Raw genomic sequence first — 7,305 nt, forward strand, 5'->3', positions numbered from 1 at the left:
TGACCAGGCATCACCGCCTCCTCAGGGCTCCCGAATCGGCCCCGCCTCCATTATTCGCGTAGTTATCGAAGGCATCTACGCCGCCGCATTGTTGGACACGGGATCCCAAGTAACGATCGTATACCGGCCCTTCTACGACCAACACCTACATCAACTACCGTTGCTATCGGCGGATGCCCTGCGGCTACGGGGACTGAGTCATGAAGATTACCCCATAGACGGAGTAGTAAAGGTGCAGTTAGATATTCTCCAGCTGAATACTGGTAAACATCACCCCATGGAAGTGGAGGCCCTAGTGTGCCCCGAGCCGCAGGACCACCCCAGCGCCCCAATCATCTTGGGGACCAACGCTGACATTGTGCGCGCGGTATTCCGCCAGTTTTTGCAGGAAGCAGGAGAAGCCCCACTGCTGGCCCTGGCGGCCTGTCCCGCCCTTCAAGAGGTCTGCGGTAAAATTGCGACCGAGGAAGAGCATGGTGTCCTCTACAGTCAAGAATGGGGACTGACCCAGATTCCCCCGGGGGAAGGACGAATGATGGTCGCCGCTTGCCATTACCCCCGTCGACGGTCGGAGGATCAGCTCTTCACCTTGGAGAGTGTGACCCAGGACGAACAACGTTTGGGCTACAAGGTACTAACCTCGGTCAAGGAATGGCCCGGGAAGATCCCGAAGCGCACCTGGGTATATGTGCAGAATATATCCCCGTACCCGATGACTATTGACCGGCGACAGACGCTAGGGAGGATATACCCGGTAACTTCCGAGGAGGAGGCCTCGACGGAACTAGCTAGGAGCTCGCCGGCTACCATAGCGCCGGCATTGGAATTTGACTTTGGCGACTCGCCCCTCCCGGATGAGTGGAGGAAGAGGCTACAGGATGAGCTACACGACCGAAGGGGGGTGTTCTCCACTGGTGACATGGATGTGGGGTGCAGTCGCAGTGCCCACCATACCATCCGACTGAGCGACGCCACCCCCTTCCGGGAGCGCTCCCGCCGGCTTGCCTCCAAGGATGCTGACGAAGTGAGGGGATTAATCGACGAGATGAAAACGGCTGGCATCGTGCGGGAATCTCGGAGCCCGTACGCCTCACCCATTGTGGTAGTCCGCAAGAAGAACGGGACGGTCCGTCTATGTGTGGATTACAGAACGCTGAATAACCGTACTATCCCCGACCAGTATACACTGCCCCGAATCGAGGACCTCCTGAATGCATTGACCGGGAGTAAATGGTTCAGTGTGCTCGACCTCAGGTCCGGGTATTATCAAGTGCCCATGGGCCCGGAAGACCAAGAAAAAACGGCCTTCATCTGTCCTTTAGGGTTTTACCAGTTTACCCGCATGCCTCAAGGGATCTGCGGTGCCCCGGCCACGTTCCAGAGACTAATGGAAAAAACCCTCGGAGACCTTAACCCGCGAGAGTGCTTAGTGTACCTGGACGACATTATTGTGTTTGGGCGGACGCTGGAAGAGCATTCCGAGAGACTGATGAAGGTGCTGGATAGGCTTGAGGGGGAGGGCCTAAAACTATCGCTAGACAAGTGCAAATTCTGTCGGACCTCCGTAACGTATGTGGGCCACATTGTGTCAGCTGATGGGGTGTCCACCGACCCCGGAAAGATCGAGGCGGTGATGAACTGGCCCAGACCTCAAAATGTTCAGGAGCTGCGGTCTTTCTTGGGGTTTTGTGGCTATTATCGGCGGTTCGTGGAGGGGTATTCCAGCAAGGCCAAGAGACTGAATGACCTTCTCAAGGTGCCTCCGGGAGAAACCGGGAGAAAGGGGAGCTCGGCGCAGACACCCTTTGGGAAGACATGGACTGCAGAATGTGAACAGGCCTTCAAACACTTAAAGACCAGCCTCACTCAGGCCCCCGTCTTGGCCTACGCGGATCCTGAGCGAGACTATGTCCTACATGTCGATGCTAGCCTCAGCGGGCTAGGAGCGGTTTTGCATCAGAAGTATGAGACCGGGCTACGTCCAGTGGCCTACGCGAGCCGAAGTTTAACCCCTAGCGAGCAGAATTACCCGGTCCATAAGTTGGAATTTTTGGCACTAAAATGGGCGGTGGTGGACAAGCTGCATGACTACCTATATGGGGTGCAGTTCGAAGTACGTACGGACAACAACCCCATGACCTATATAAACACGTCTGCCAAATTAGACGCCACGGGACACCGTTGGTTAGCTGCTCTAGCCAACTACAGGTTCAACCTTAAATACAAACCCGGACCCACCAACATAGGTGCCGACGCCCTGTCTCGTCGCCCGGGCCTTCAGTCCACCCCTGATGAGGAAGTTTGGGAAGAGATACCGGGTCCAGGAATTCGTGCCCTCTGCTCCGTGGCTGCGGTAGTCGACGACCACGTAGCATTCTCAGAATTGCGGATTGTTGACTCGTTGGGATGTAACTCGCGGGCTATCCCCCTGGCCTATCAAGGTCGAGAAGGGATGAACATCACTGAGGATAATATCATCTCGTGGAGGGACCTAGTGCATTATCAAACACAAGACCCCATAGTGGAGTTAGCCCGTCAAGCGGTACAACAAGATAACCCTTCTATACTGAAGCGAGCCCCCGGAGACTTGGTGAAACTCCTGCTAAATGAGTTTGGGAAGTTTGAGATGGACAATTGTTTGCTATATCGGGTGATATCCTATCATAACCATCCCGATCGGCGTCAGTTGTTTTTGCCGGAACGTTTGAGAACCCTAGTCCTCAGGGCCCTTCACGATGACCATGGTCACCTGGGCATTGACAAGACGTTTGGGCTACTACAGGATAGGTTCTATTGGCCGAGAATGAGGGAGTCTGTGGAGCAACATTGCCGGAGGTGCAATCGCTGTTTACAACGAAAGACACTGCCCACCAGGGCGGCTCCCATGGCACACTTGAAAAGCTCGGGTCCAATGGATTTGGTGTGTATGGATTTTCTCTGTATCGAGCCCGACAGTCGGGGAGTTAGTAATGTTCTTGTGATCACTGACCACTACACTAGGTACGCCCAAGCGTTCCCTACGAAAGACCAGAAGGCCGTAACGGTGGCCCGAGTACTATGGGAGAAATATTTCATTCATTATGGACTACCAAATCGTCTTCACTCCGATCAGGGCAGGGATTTTGAGAGTACCCTGATACGGGAGTTGCTCACTCTATTGAACATTGCCAAATCGCGTACTACCCCGTACCACCCCGAAGGGGATGCTCTGCCTGAACGGTTCAATCGCACTCTGTTAGATATGTTAGGAACCTTGACGAGCCCGAAAAAGACGGAGTGGAGTAAACACGTCGAAGCATTGGTACATGCGTATAATTGTACCCGACATGAGTCCACCGGGTATACTCCGTATTTCTTGATGTTCGGAAGAGAAGCCCGTTTACCGGTGGATGTGCGCCTGCGGATATCTACCGATGGGGTATCCAATAGGACGCACTTTCGATATGTCCAGCGACTAAGGGACAGTTTACAGCTGGCCTATAGATTGGCTGAACGGACGACTGCGAAATTGAATGCGGGAAATAAAAGGCGCTACGATCACAAAGTACGTCACAAGGAAATTCACCCCGGAGATGCGGTCCTCTTACGCAACTTAGGTGTTCCTGGGAAGCATAAATTGGCCGACCGGTGGCGGGAGGGTGTGTATGAGGTGGAGTCACAGATGCCTGGTCTTCCTGTGTACCGAATCAAGGATTCTGAAGGCCGCGTAAAGGTGTGGCATAGGAATCATCTGCTTCCCATACCTCAAGTAGGGACGGACGAATTGGAAATTCCAGCCACGCCCATAGATGGAGAAGTTGAACACACAGAGGATGGCCCAGAGACTGTAAAAATTGCCACCTCTGAGGATCCAATGGAAGGAACCTCTCAAAGGGGCCTTCCGGCCGTGGAGGCATCTCCCGAAGGAGCCACGGGTAAAGAGCCTTTTGGCCCGAACATTGATCAATTGACTCCCGTGAGTCAGCCTCTAGACCCCCAAAGTCCATGTTTTACACCCCAAAGAGACTGTGCTAATGCTGAACACCCCTCAAGGGTAGAGATGGAAATACCAGTTGAGACTGAGCACTCTGCAGAGGAAGATCAACCCCGCCGAAGTCAAAGAAACAGTCAACCTCCCATGCGAATGGCATATGATCAGTTTGGGGCACCCCATTATGAGGCTCAGCAGTGGGCTCGGCATAGGATGCAAGCTGTGATGGTACTGTTTAATGAGATGTGTAACCTAATCTAGGAAGAGAGGGTTGGGTACATAGTTAATATATGTGCTTCGGTAGTCCAGCGGGGACGCTGGATTCTGGGGGGGGGAGAATGTAAGGATGTGCATATATTAAAGGTTCCGCGCTGTCAATTACATAGGCAGCGCCATATTGTCCCTGTTTGCCAGCGAAGTTACTGCGTACCAGTTGGGCTGCGCATGCGCGAGGGAAGCGCGCGAAGGGGTTGAACTATGAACTCTGATGGTGAGAAGGTCAGCTGAGGCTGAGGACCAATGGGATGCGAGACTGTGTATGCAGGAACCGGATGCGTGTGGGCGGTGGGGCAGAGCAGCAAGGGAGGTGAAGGAGGAGGTTGGCGGAACCTCGGGTGCGAGAGCAGAGGGTCAGTGACCCGTCTGTTTAGGTAGGATATGCCCACAGCCCCAGGAGTCTTTCCCCCGCCATCGTAGGGTGCTGTATTTGTAAGGACGCCCATAGTCGTCAGGGACGTTTCCCTTTAGTGAGGTTCACATGCGGAGCTGCGGAGTTGCGGCCGCCATCTTGGATTTTCCCCGTCTGATGGTGCTGCAGAAGGGAGAGACGGCGCAAGGCTGGATTATCACTGGGGCCCTGTGGAGTGTCAAGGTCATCGTAGTGACCGGAAGGTATCCTTGTCTACACGTGCACCTACACCGGTCACCAGGCGCTGATCCCGCCTCCCACTAACTAATTGGGTTTCCTAAGAGAATTGCATATGGTACTATACTTTACTGGTTATGAGACATACTCCTAAGGAGAGCGGCAGAGTTGCTTATGTACAGGACACTATCCCAATAAGGTGTGGCCGAGCCACGTTGTGTGTGCGTATGCAAATGTTATATGATAAGTCTGCGTATCATTTGTTATTGTGTGATATAAAAAGGTTGCTGTTGCATACTGCTGTTGTTAGGTTCTTGCTCAGGGCATAATCTCTATAATGGGGATCCTGGGTAAGTGGAGGCGCTGCACCACAAGTGATAAAGGTATACCCCCAGGCTCCCAATATGCGGAGGCTCAGAGCTCCTGAAGCCACAGGTTTATGCACCGTAGTCCCTTAGTTCAGACGTTCACAAAAAGGGCTACATGTATATAGAACACACACACACCACACACCACACACCACACACCACACACACTTTAAAAAAGAAGTGCAGCAGAGGATTGCCTCATAATTAAATGCATTTATTACTATGAGCAAGCAAAAATTAAAAAGAAAAACACTTAATAAGAGGGTACAGCATATGAATGCTTATCTGAACTGGAAACTGTGGTATTCTTGTGAAAGTCATGTCCTCTGAGTGCCTCCCTCCTGTGCTCCATGAATCACGAGCTGATGGTAAGCGTGGGCCTCGGAGTTAGGTAGTGAGCCGGCTGGATCAGCTGTTCGTGTAGACCCGCCACTCCCCCCGCCGAGAATCTCGCGGTATGAGAGGAACTCTCAGGTTCACAGTGCTCGAAGGTTTGTTTGAAAGTGCGGGGGAACCCATTCAATTTCTGCAACAGGTCTCCGAAAGATGCTGTGTGAATTTTACCAAGCTGCACCTGGAGGTGCAGTAAGAGGGAGACTGAATCAGTCACTGTGATGGTAGGGGGTAGCCAGGCTATCAAATAAAGGTTTGATTACCCCTGATCTGTGTGTTGGGTTTATAGAGTCTCAGCTCTTGAGCCCAGGGTTTGTACATGCATAACCTGTAATGTGCGGCAATAAAATATTTGATGACCTTTCCAAGACTGCCAGCAAGCAGAGATTGCGTGATATGAGTTTCAAGGGGGGTTTTGTGGAGAAGGTGTTGTCAGAATGTGCCTAGCTAGTAAGGGTCCAGAGTTGCTAGTTCCCCTAAAAATGTGCCCAGGAATCAGGTCTAATTCCTAGATACATGTAGACAAATGTCCCGGCAATATCTCCCCCTTGAAAATGCTTTCACGACTCACCACTAGGGGTTCCCTGCTTCAGCACAGACCAGAAAGGTAAAAGGGGCATTGGGATGTGAGGTGTCCCTGAACCAGTCCAGGGATCTCTAGTTAATGGTGATACCCAGTAAAGGCCCAAGTCACCCAGAACCTATATAGGGGTTCATGGGTTGGTTCCCTGCTTCAGCGCAGACCAGAAATGCAAAAGGGGCATAGGGATGTGAGGTGTCCCTGAAACAGTCAAGGGGTCCCTAGGTTAATGGGGATACCCAGTAAATGCCCAGATCACCCAGAACCGGTATAGGGGTTCTGAGGTGCTCCAACCATACATATAAGGTTGTGAGGGGATTCTTAGAATCCTTACTAAGTCAATGCAATAGTGTGTGGGGAATATGGCAAGTGAAAAATAAAGTGCAGTTTTTTATTCTATTTCCCATACCAGAAAGACTTGTTTAAAGTGTATATTTTATTAACAAAGTTTAAGTACATATATGCTTTGTGCACAGTAAAATGAGGCACAGTGATGAAAAGTGTTCCTGTAGCTGCAGGGATCCCTAAATAACATAGGGGTACCCCAGTTAGTGCCAAGGTGTCCCAGAGCCTGTATTGGGTTTGTGGGTTATGGAAGTCCCTTGCAAAGTACAGGAAAACATGACCTGTTTAGTGGCTTTTTGGGGTTCCTTGTGTAGTAGAAACTCCAGATTTTGGGAGTGTACGTTTTAGGTGGGATATTGGGGTGAAAATTTATTCCTTTTGTTTCAGGAATTCGGGGGGCCCAGCTACTGGTGGTTCCCTGATTCTCCCCGGTATGCGGCACTATTGGTGGGTTCACGGGGTGAATTATAGTGATGCTGCACCGTGTCCCCCAGACTCCTGTTTTCGAGCCCAGATATCCCCAACTAATTTCCCACACGTATAAAAGACTCCCCAAGGTTTATACTTTATTAAAGTATGGTTCATAGGGTGTTATACTGTATGTATAAAAATCCATGCAGTCAGCCTAAGCATTTGCATTGGAGACATGATGTCTGCCTAGCCATCTGCCCTCAAAGGGAATCCAGGATGTCGATGTGTCGGGCCATTTGGAAGCAAGGAGGGGCAGAGGAAAAGGTCCCAACAGCCATTTGGGTTCTTTCAGACTCTGCGGAGCCTTCCCTGC

The sequence above is a fragment of the Ascaphus truei genome, chromosome 6 (assembly GCF_040206685.1).
Source record: "Ascaphus truei isolate aAscTru1 chromosome 6, aAscTru1.hap1, whole genome shotgun sequence".
In the NCBI taxonomy this organism is placed as follows: domain Eukaryota; kingdom Metazoa; phylum Chordata; class Amphibia; order Anura; family Ascaphidae; genus Ascaphus; species Ascaphus truei.